Genomic DNA, 12,660 nt, shown 5'->3' with positions numbered 1-12,660 from the left:
ATCCCATGTTAGACGTATGTTTAACTTCTTAAGAAACTGACAAACTATTTTCCAAGGTGGCTATCTCATTGTACATTGCCACTAGGAGTGTACTAGCATTTTCAGTCACTCTAGAGCAGGCGTCCTCAAACTACGGCCCGCGGGCCACATGCGGGTGTTTTTGCCGTTTTGTTTTTTTACTTCAAAATAAGATATGTGCAGTGTGCATAGGAATTTGTTCATAGTTTTTTTTAAACTATAGTCCGGCCCTCCAACAGTCTGAGGGACAGTGAACTGGCCCCCTGTTTAAAATGTTTAAGGACCCCTGCTCTAGAGCTTTGTCAATACATGTGTAGATAGTCTTTTTTAATTTTATCCATTCTAATAGGTGTGTAACAATATCACACTGTGTTTTTACTTTCATCTCTCTAATAATTTTAAGCATCTTTTCATATGCATATTTGACATTCACTTATCTTTGACAAAGTGTTCAAAACTTTTGACCATTTTAAAATTGAGATGGTTTTCTTATTTTTTTAATTCATTTTTTTATTGATTAAGGTATTACATATGTGTCCTTATCCCCCCACTTCCCCCACCCCATTCCCGTTCATGCCCTCACCCCCCCTGGTGTCTATGTCCATTGGTTATGCTTATACTAGAGGCCCGGTGCACGAAATTCGTGCGGGGGGGGGGGGTGTCCCTCAGCCTGGCCTGCATCCTCTCCAATCTGGGATCCCTCGAGGGATGTCCGACTGCCAGTTTAGGCACGATCCCACCCTTCGCAATCCAGGACTGCTGGCTCCTAACCACTCACCTGCCTGCATGCTTGATCACCCCTAACCATTCTGCCTGCCGGCCTGATTGCCCCCAACTGCACCTACCTGCTGGCCTGCTTGCCCCCAACTGCCCCCTCCACTGGCCTGCTCACCCCCAACAGCTCCCCCCCGCCAGCCTGCTTGCCCCCACCTGCCCCTCCGCCCCCCCCGCCAGCCTGATCACCCCTAACTGCCTCTGCCTCGGCCCTGCCACCATGGCTCTGTCCAGAAGGATGTCTGGAAGGTCTCATGGTCTAAGTAGCATATTACGCTTTTATTAGTATAGATAGGATATGACATACCGCTATAACTATAACATATCTACCAGTATTACTCTATGAGAATACGTACTTCATGCGATAGGAAGGCATCTAATACATTACATTGTATATGTTGTAAGTAGTAGGAAATACTGTATTCATAGCAATAATATACACCCTGTGACTTTCCTTCCTGATTTGGGAATGGTTCCCCAGTTCTTTGAACGTTTCCTGGCCCCTAATGTATTTTTATTTTGTCATTCAGTGTAACTTTATTTACTGTTTATTGCACATGATTTGAGGTCTATAATTTATAACCACCAAAGATTCAAAGGACTATTTTTTCCATGAAGTTTAACATTAACATTAGTAAATTCATGTATTCATGTGTTTTTATTGTAAATATCTGAATTATTCACATTGTCATAGATCCTGAACTCATAAGTATGGACCATGCACAGGCTGGCAGCAAGCCAGGAAGCCACTCTGCAAGCAAACAGATACTCTGCATAAGGAGAAAAGTCATAACACAACATTTAATGTCCAACCTGAGTCACCTCAGAATGTTACATATATTGACTTCTTAATTCATATAGTATCGGGAACTCAACTGCTTGGTTGGTGACGGGGTTGACCTAGTTTCGGGAGGATTATTCCTAAAATAATTAAGGAAAGGGGGGCTCAATCTTTCTTCTTGGTTGCTTGCTCCTCCCCAGCACCTTCATCTTTCTTCTCGTCCTCAGTTTCTTGGGCATCTTCTCCTTCACCTTTACTTCCTTCTTCCTCCTTTGCATCCTCAAATTCTTCCTTGGCACCTTCTTCCTCTTCCTCTCCTTCCTGTTCCTCTCCTTCCTGTTCCTCTCCTTCCTCTTCCTCAGCCTCTTCCTTCTCCTTCTCCTCCTCTTCAGCTTCTCCTTCAGAGGGGGGTTCATCCTTAGCTTCCTCAGCTTTTGCAGCCTCAATGGTCTCCTCCACCTCTATCTGCTCCTCCTGGACATGGCTGGTGTATTAAGAAGGGAAGGAGCTAGCAGACATCAAATAGGAGCTGGTCTGTAAACCACCGTAGGCAGATCGGCCAAAGACCTGGGAACTCTGGGAGTAGCCACTGGCTATGCTTCCCACGCTGGTGAAACTGAGCCGGGTCTCCTCACCTTCCAAGAGTTTCCTGTAATCTGCAATGTCAATGACCAAAGCCATCTTCACATTGAGGAGATCCTGGAATTCTTTCAAATATCATGCCATTTCACTCTTTGTAGATCTCAACTCATTTTCTAATTTGTTGATTGTGTCCTGCATAGCACTAACGTTGGCGTTCTGCTTATCCTCCAGCTCTTGCAGCTGCTTTCCCAGTGCTTCGTTCATGCCCCAGGCCTGCTTTGATCTCCAGGGTCTTGGCCTTGAGCAGGCGGCGGCCTTTCCGACCCTCGTCCTTGGCGCGCACACCGCATAGGTGTTCTTGGCAGTGCTCTCAGTCAGCACGGTGAAGCGGCTCTTGAACCATTCTTCGGCATTCTGCATGTTCTTGGCAGCCAGCTTCTCGTACTGGGCGCAGATGTCCTTGAGCATGGCGGAGAGGTCGGACTTGGAGAACACGTCCATCTCCACGGAGATCTGAGCTTACTGGATCTGCACCTTCAGCTCCGTGATCTCCTCTTTGTGCACCTTCTTCAGAAAGGCGATTTCCTCCATCAGGCTGTTGATGCGCTTTTCGAGCTCAGTGCCTCGTCTGCACCTTTGAACGCCTCCAGCAGCCGGCCCTCCGCGTCCTGGCGGTTCAGCACCTCTTCCTTGTAGCACGCCTGCAGGTTGTTACCAGCCCCTTCTGAGCCCCAATGCCTCCTAACGGGGTCCCAAGGCTGCACCCCCGATCCCACTGCCCTCTTCTCACCAGGGACAGGGTGCGGTGGGGCGGGGCACAGGCATCCCATTTTCATTAAAATGTTCAACCCGGACCTGCTCCAGCGGTGTCTGCAGGCGGCCTGGAGACAGACAGTGATCCCGGAGGTGCTGGCTGCCCCTGCCAGAGCTCAGCCACGATGGATGGTCCGGGGTGAGACAGCCCCGCCAGGCCTCGTGGCTGCGACTTGGACCCGCTTAACCAGGAACCTGGCGCTGGGCCAGCGGCAGCAATGCTTCCTCCCCAGCCTGTGCTGGAGCAGGTCCCTGAAGTTTCAGCACCGAACTCCGAGGGCCGGCCTCCAGGCAGCAGAGGCCCTGAGCCTACTGACTCTCCCTCGATCCCACCAAGGCTTGCTTCTCACACTTGCTTCTCACACTTGCTGAAAACCTTCTCTGTCCACTTGCCATAGTAATCAGTTTGGGCTGAAAGTACTGGGGACTCCAGCAGGCCTGAGAGGACTGGGCGCCGCCATCTTCTGGCTATGGGCACCGCCATTTTGTGTCGGAGTGATGGTTAATTTGCATATTACCCTTTTATTAGATAGGATGCATGCATACAAGTCCTTTGGTTGACCTCTACACCTAACCCCCACCCTCCCCTAACTTTTTGAAAAATTTTTATATATTCCAAACACAAGTCCTTTCTCAAATCTATTCTTTGCAAATACTTTCTCTCAGTCTGTGGCTTGCCTTTTCATTCTCTCAACAGTGTCTTTGAAGAGCAGAAGCTTCTAATTTTAATGAGAGTCCAAGTCAATTTATTCTTTTATGAATGATGCTCTTGGTAAAATCTAGACAAACCCAAGATTTAAAAAAAAAATTCCTCCCAGGGCTCTGATCCTTCCCTCACAAGTACCACCTACAAATAACAACAACAAAAAAACCCACCTCAAAGAAAGATGCGTAAACAAAAAAGGAAACCAGCACAGGATCCTACATAGCTATTACCAGAAAATTAAGGTGAAAAATGAACAGGAAAAACAAATGTGAAGGGAAGAATAATTTAACATCAAGCAATAAATTACAGTATATCCAGAAACAAAATACAAGGCAGCTAAAAATGAATGAGGAAGCTGTGTATATACAGATACAGAACAGGCCCTAAAATGCATTGTTAAATGAAATGCCAAGTGTCTATGCTATCTGCAAGGACTAAAGCAGGGCTGGCTCATTGTTTCACAAATTTTACATGGTGGAAGTACACTCCAATCTGGTAAAGAGACAAGGATGAGAGTAAAAAGATCAGAGATAGAGGTTTGTATTCATTACCACTCAGAGATTTAATCTCTAGATTTTTAAAATGGTGGGAAGATAGCATAGATACTTGTTAAATGAAACGAGCACAGTATCTACCATATATCTAAGGAAGAATATATATACATATTTAGTTGCATATAAATAAAATAAATCTGAAAAAATACAGAAAAATCTTGATACATTGGTCACCTCTTTGTACATGGGAATATAGGTAGTAGGAAAACTTTCCACTATATACTCTTGTATCTTTTGAATTTTCATCCACATGAACATATTACTTTTATAAAGTATTACATCCCAAACAATAAATGTTAATTATAGTCTTTTCAACAATTATTTAATTATTGTGATGCAAGAAAGTGATTAAATCATTGCTTTCTCAGATGCACCCTTTAAAAAAAATAATTCAGGAAAATATGAAGAACTTCACTCAATTTTCTATTAAAATTTAAAATACCCTAGCTTTAGAAATATATACTTCATTCTGTTACTCTTTGGTAATAATGTGATGCGAAATATAATCTATTAATAAAGAAAAAGCTAAAGTAAATAGCCAAGTCCCAGTTCAGTTACCCAACAAAAATAATTAAATACTGTTATACACATTATCAATAAATAATACTTGGTAGATACTCACTATAAGCCAGGATCTATGCTAACTGCTTTGCGATATATTATCTCATTTAAACCTCACAAGCACCTATTAAGTAAATGCTGTCATTATTTCCACATTCCCAATGAGGAATCTAAGAGCAGAAAGGTAACTTGCCATGTCAAATAGCCAGAAAGTTGTAGAGACAGATATAAAGCCAGCAGTCTCAGCTCAGGACCTGAGCTAAGACACATTTTGCCATACACCCTATCATGCACATTTCATTACACCAAGTACACTAAAGTTCTAAGCAGACAATCTTCTATATACTCCTCAGTAATTCACATTTATAAACTTACAGTTTTTAGACTTTGAATTATTTCATTTAAATTTCTATTTAGCATTGAAAACTGGTGGACCTTACTTTTAGACAGAATGCTATCCTAAGAATACAAATTAAAGCAAGTCACCCAAGTGTAAAAATCCTGATTTCACAAGCTTTCAATTTCACAAGCTAATTATATGAATTACTCTTTAATTCAGAAATCAAATACATACATAGGTAAAAAAATATTTTAAAAATGCATACAGCTCATTATTAAGCAGATAAAAATAGAGCAAAATGTGTAGAGGGCTAAATGTGAAATTTTGCAGGGTGAAAAACTCTTACATATTTATATAACAACTAGAGACCCGGTGCATGAAATTCGTGCAGAGGCCGAGGGGGGGGGGTGTCGCTCAGCCTAGCCTGAACCCTCTCGTAATCCAGGACCCCTCGGGTAGGGTCCCTAGGCCTGGCCAGCAATCTGGGCCTATCGGGGCTTTCCTTCCCCCAGCTGCCGGCAGCTGGCCCCGCCCCCGCCGCTGCCACTGCTTGGCATCTGTGTGGCGCTGCCCCCTCTCCACCGCCATTGGTCGCCTCCCTCTGTAGGTGACAGTCATAGGGTGCGATCGCTTGGCTGGCCTGGGTCTTCCTCTACAGAGCAATCGCTGGCTGGTCCCACACACCTGCCACAGCATTGCTGGTCAGTGGCCTGTACCTCCCTCTGGGGGGCGATTGATCACAGAGTCCCCCCCTGCCACATCGATCACCAATTGTGGGGCCATGGCTGGGCCCCCCGACCAATTGCATCACATCTGCCTCGGCTGGCCTGGCACCAGGGCGTGTCATAGCGTGGTCGTCTGGAAGGTCCTCCGGCTATTCGGTCGTTTGGTCGATTTGCATATTACGCTTTTATTATTATAGATTTTATCAATAATGAGATTTCATCAGTAACCTCTAGATGAAATAAAATGTTTTTAAATATGGCTTCTTTCTTCTGACTTTTCCATTTTTATTCAAGATGTTTTCTAAACTTATAAAAAATTATCCTAAATTTTAAAATTATTTTCATTATTAGTAAGCTATTGGAAAGTCAAGTATTTTCAGCCATCTGTTCCCACTCCACAATCCTTTGTAAACAGAGGCAGTTTTACCCACCAAGCCCTATACTTGAGACACATAATCATGCCAGTTGCCAAACTATACCAAGCATGCCTGCGATGCAAATAACCCGTCTTTCTCTGAAATAACTATGCCCACTGAGCTGAATTAATGTAGTACTTCTCCAGGATTACCTCTGCCAACTGACAGCTGTTGTAAGAAAGTTTATAGAGTAGTGGTTCTCAACCTTTCTAATGCCGTGACCCTTTAATACAGTTCCTCATGTTGTGGTGATTCCCAACCATAAAATTATTTTTGTTGCTACTTCATAACTGTAATTTTGCTACTGTTAATGAATTGTAATGTAAATATCTGTGTTTTCCGATGGTCGGAGGCTCTACAGCAGCGGTGCTCAACCTGTGGGTTGCGACCCACAGGTTAAGAACCGCTAGCAGGGTCGCCTAAGACCATCGGAAAACACAGATATTTACATTACAATTCATAACAGTAGCAAAATTACAGTTATGAAGTAGCAACGAAAATAATTTTATAGTTGGGGGTCACCACAACATGAGGAACTGTATTAAAGGGTCGCGGCATTAGAAAGGTTGAGAACCACTGTTATAGAGTATATACTGCCACTCACAGTATGTATGTACTCCCAATTGTGGCAATGCAAAATAGTTCTGAATAATGTACTCCTCTGAAAGAATGCAAGCAATTAGAGACAAAGACCATCAGTATCATAATACAGCTTACTAGAAGTTACAGTAATTAATATATACAAACACAAATTCATTTCATGTTAGTAGATGCTTGCACATATGACTACAACCCAGTAGAATTCATTGGATCAGGTATTAATATTTAATAAATAGTATGCATTATAAACCTGCCCTACCAGGTGGCTCAGTTGGTTGGAACATCGTCCTGTACACCAAAAGGTGGCTGGTTCGATTCCAGTCAGGGCCTGTACCTAGGTTGCTGGTTCGATCTGGGGCATATATGGGAGGCAACTGATCAATGTTTTTTTCTCTCTCTCTCTCTTGCTCTCACTTCCTCTCTCTCTAAAAATAAAAAACATATCCTCAGTTGAAGATTTAAAAAAATGTATTATAAGCTTTCTCACAGAGTTGTTGAAGTGACCAGGATAACCAAGAAATTACTAGTGATTGAATTAAAGACCAAACTACCCTTAACTAAAACTTCTCTTAACCTCAAGCATCCAGAAAATGCCCACAAACTTTTATGCAAGATAATACAATAATCTAGCTCAATACTGTCTAGTGAGAATATATTTCAACCTATATATGTAACAGTAAATGTTCTAATAGATACATTTTAAAAGTAAAACAAAAAAGGTGAAATTAATTTTAATATATCTTATTTAACCCAAAAGAGCCAAAATAAAAAATTATTGTATTACTATTAAAATAATAACTATTATTATAAAATCTATAATAATAAAAGCATAATATGCTAATTAGACCAGACAACCTTCCGGACAAAGCCAGGGCTGAGAGGGAAGCCCGGGTCCCAGAGGGAAGCCAGTGCCAGCAGCCGGGGGAAGGAAAGCCTATTCTTGCACGATTTTTGTGCATTGGGACTCTAGTTATTTTATAATAGTATAAAAATTATTGAGATTTTATATTCTTTTCTTAAAACTAAGTGTTTGAAAGCCATTGTGTATTTTATATATACAGAACATATATAAAATTTAGTTGGCTAAATTTTAATCATAAATACTTAATCGGTATTTAGATTTTATCAATAAGAGTTTAAAACATAGTTCACACATCTAAGTTGTTCCAACATACTTCAAAGTTTTCCAATAATACATTCATATATCACATAAATACATTCCTTCAATATTTACATTCACATTGACTAAATTGGTTCATCTTTTTAAAATCACTGCTTTAACTCAGAAGCAAAAGCATATCACTTTAAAATCCATGACTGTGTAGTAAGTAAATTCACTAAATCTTATGTCAACTCAGTTTTACTAATGTCAAATTCAAAGGGTTACTTCATAAATTGAAAAGTAATTTCAAATTTATCAATGTCAACAAAGCAATCCTCAAGTTTTTCTTGCAATTTCCTTTCCTGGAGCTTCAAATTCGCCTGCATAAACTACAATAATGGTGAAAAAATTTTAATCACAATGCCATTTTTGTTGTTGTTTTTGTTTGTTGAACATTTGGTAAACATTTTAACTTGGAGTTAACAATACATATATTTTTTTGTAAAATTCTTCTACTATGCAACCAACAAGAATTAGCATATAACAATTGATTAAGTTCACTGTCCTCTATTTCTTTCAATTGTTCCACCATTAGCCAGTCGTAAGTCATAGCATTTGTCCATACTATATACATAATTATTTTTTACAACTGAATACATGATACTTTTCAGAGACACTACTTTAGAAAACTAAGGTACAAATATATTCAATATGTAGTATATGCTTAAATGGAGCAATAAATAAAAATATTTCTTATGTGAAAATTCTAAAAATTCTGAATTTTTGAGTTACCATAGCTGGGATACTATCCACATGAAATAAATGAATTTTTTCATATGTAGCTGAAATTCTTTGAAGGATTTGAAAGAATCAAAAAATATCTATACCTTGAGTTCAATATTTTAGGTTACAAATTGACAACTTTTCTTTCTACATTTGAGCTTACCCAAAATATTTTTTCCCAAATTATTAATTGGGGCTGTATCTCTTTTATCACATGACATCTAAAGCTAAATAAAAGTATCTGCAATTTTTCTTAATTTGAATTAGCTGATCGTTGATATCCTAGGAAAGATTTTATAGTCTATGAGCAATTATAAGGCAGCTAAATTGAAAATCTTTCAACTTTTGTAAAATATCTTTTTCTAACAAAATTTCCACAACAGAAATAAATTATTTTACCATATCACCATTTAAAAATGACTTACATATGCCCATGTAGGTTTTTAAAAACTTAAAGAAATATATTTAATCCACAGGCAGCAAAATCTCAGACATATGCCGAAGCAATATCTTCACTGGTACAGCTTCTAGGGCAATGGAAACTAAAGAGAAAATAAACAAATGGGACTACAACAAAATAAAAAGCTTCTGCACAGCAAAAGAAACCATCAACAAAACAACAAGAAAGCCCACTGCATGAAAGAACATATTTGCCAATGTTATCAGCGATAAGGGTTTAATCTCCAACATTTACAGGGAACCATACTACTTAACAAAAGGAAGATAAACAATCCAATAAAAAAACAGGCAAGGGACCTAAATAGATACTTTTTGAAAGAGGACATAAGGAAGGCCAAGAGACATGAAAACATGCTCAAAGTCACTAATCACTCAAGAGATGCAAATCAAAATGACAATGCAGTACCAGCTCACACCTGACAGAATGGCGATCATCAACAAATCAACAAATGACAAGTGCTGGCGAGGATGCAGAGAAAAAGGAACCCTCGTGCACTGCTGGTGGGAATGCAGACTGGTGCAGCCACTGTGGAAAACAGTATGGTGTTTCCTCAAAAAACTAAAAATGGAACTCCCATTTGACCCAGTGATCCCACTTCTAGGAATATATCCCAAGAAATTAGAAACACCAATCAGAAAGGATATATGCACCCCTATGTTCATAGCAGCACAATTCACCATAGCTAAGATTTGGAACAGCCTAAGTGCCCATCAGCAGATGAGTGGATTAAAAAAATGTGGTACATCTATACTCTGGTTTCTCTTCAGATCGCATAGATCTTTCGCCTTTTACTAAAAAATGTGGTACATCTACACAATGGAATACTATGCTGCTGTTAAAAAGAAAGAATTCTTACCATTTGCAACAGCATGGGCGGAACTTGGAGAGCATTATGCTAAGTGAAATAAGCCAGTCAGAGAAAGATAAATATCACATGAGCTCACTCATCTGTGGAATATAATGAACAACATAAACTGATGAACAAAAACAGATCCAGAGACAGAGAAGCATCCATCAGACCATCAAACCTCAGAGGGAAGGTAGGGGAGGGTTGGGGTAAGGGGGAAGAGATCAACCAAAGGACTTGTATGCATGCATATAAGCCTAACCAATGGACACAGACACCAGGGGGATGAGGGCATGAATGGAGGGGTGGGGGAAATGGGGGGATAAGGACACATATGTAATACCTTAATCAATAAAGAAAAAAAGAACAAAAGAAAATGTACTGCAAATAATAAGTTAAGTTAGAAACATCTCTGGTCAATATACAAAATTGAATTGTATTTCTATATATTAGCCACAAACAATTAGAAATTTAAATCAACAAAATATGAATCATTATAATAGCATCAAAAATATTAAATACTCAGAGATAGATTTAACAACTTTGTTGAAAAAGCTGTTAAGAAAAAGCCACTCTCATACAGCACTGCCCCTTAAGCCATGCTGCTTGATTTCCAACATAGCACTCCACTAAAACACTATTACTAAAACCATCAATGAACATCATGTCACTAAAACTAATAGATGTTTTCCCGTCCTCGTTTTAATTGATCTCACAGGAGCATTCAACTCTAGTAACGCTCTCTTCTTCCTTTGTTCCCAAGATACCAGACTCCCCTAGTTATCCTTCTACCTAGCTAGCTTCATGTTCTCTGTCTCCTTTGTGGTTCTCCCCTGGCTATTAAATACTCAAGTTCTTCAAGGCCCAAACTTAAATACTCTTTTCTTTTTACTCTATATTTTCCTACTAGATAACATCATCCATAGCCTCATTTAACTTACCACCTACCTAGAAATGACCCACAAATGTATACCTTAGGCTCTGAACCATTCATGAAAATTGTTACTTTAAAAACATTCTGAATTCTTTTTTTTTTTTAATCCTCACCCGAGGATATTTTTCCATTAATTTTTAGAAAGAGTGGAAGTGAGAGGGATAAGACAAAGATAAATATCGATGTGAGAGAAACACATCGATTGGTTGCCTCCTGCACGAGCCCCAACCACATCCCCAGCCTGGGAGGAGCCTGCAACCAAGGTACATGACCTTGACAGGATCAATCCCGGGACCTTTCGGTACTCAGGCAGACGAGCCAAACTGGCTAGACACAGTCTGAATTCTTTTTTTTTTTTAATATATTTTTATTGATTTTTTACAGAGAGAAAGAGAGAGGGACAGAGAGCCAGAAACATCGATGAGAGAGAAACATTGATCAGCTGCCTCCTGCACACCCCCCACTGGGGATGCGCCCGCAACCAAGGCACATGCCCCTGACCGGAATCGAACCCGGGACCCTTGAGTCCGCAGGCCGACGCTCTATCCACTGAGCCAAACCGGCTTTGGCAGTCTGAATTCTTAATTTCATTTTAATTTCAAAGACATATATGAAAAAATGGTAAGTGAAAAGAATCTAAATCTAATTAACAGTTTAGGATTATTCTAAGGAAGAATGGAAGTCCTTACTATGGTTTCAATTTCAATATATGCTAATGAGGAAGGTGAGTATAAGTAAGCCCATACTGTAGGACTGCCCAAAAAAGAAGGTGACCAACAACCAAACTACCATGTTGTTAGTGGTACTGAAAAGGTGATAAATAGCCAGAAGAACTCCAACTAGTAAGTGAGACAAGGTCAGAAGAGTCAGGTGGGTGGTACCATCATGATCCTATCTTTGGGACAAGATTCCAGCCAGTAGGTGGAGCTTTTGTGATCCAATTTCTAAGAGCAAGAACTAGAAAAGTGTAGATTTAAGGCAGAGTTTAGTCCTACTGGGGGAAACAAAAAGTTAAATCAAAAATCAAGACTGAAATTCTAGGGCACTCTAAATGAGGAAAAGCAGAGGGGAGGCTCACGGTGACCATTAATGTTCAGGATTCACACTGAGTATCCAAACATCTAGCTTAGAACATCAAATTTCCAAAACCTGAGGCAAGTGGAGTGGCCAATATCCTGCTGGCCATATATATATAATACATACTAAATTATTTTCTACCATGCAATATCCCATAGAGAAGTCATTTATTGTTAATACTGAAAAATAATTATTGAATATAAATAAATTAGGATTGAATAACATTCACATGGGAGTTCTGAAGGAACTCAAATATGAAAATATCAAACTACAAGCTAAAAGATATAATAGCCACTGAGAGAATTCAATAATTTTTCAGTTATTCCTAAAAGAAGGCTCCAGGGGATCTCTAGGAACTATAAACCAGTGAGTAAACAAAAAGCATTTCTCATCACAGGTTGAAAAATTTTCCATATTAAAAAATAATTTCTAGTCATAAAATTTTATGCAAAGGGAATTCATGCTTCCATAGTTCTTCTGGAGAACAAACGTTATGGTGCATCTGAGCCTATCACACTGCATGTAGATCAGATTTTTTTCATTTTCAAAATGAAAATCTGGAAATGATTAAAGATAAAGACAACCAG

At 39.7% G+C, this 12,660-nt stretch overlaps 1 protein-coding gene and 1 pseudogene across 2 annotated transcripts in view; both read right to left on the bottom strand.

Annotated features, from left to right (window-relative positions):
* Positions 1–12,660, bottom strand: part of DTWD2 (DTW domain containing 2) — a 79,894-nt gene that overhangs the window by 17,494 nt on the left and 49,740 nt on the right. The window lies entirely within an intron of this gene.
* On the bottom strand, positions 1,739–2,985 carry LOC129148655 (neurofilament light polypeptide-like; annotated as a pseudogene).

The sequence above is a fragment of the Eptesicus fuscus genome, chromosome 4 (genome assembly GCF_027574615.1).
Source record: "Eptesicus fuscus isolate TK198812 chromosome 4, DD_ASM_mEF_20220401, whole genome shotgun sequence".
NCBI classification, from domain to species: domain Eukaryota; kingdom Metazoa; phylum Chordata; class Mammalia; order Chiroptera; family Vespertilionidae; genus Eptesicus; species Eptesicus fuscus.
This window is presented reverse-complemented; position numbering and strand designations above follow the sequence as displayed.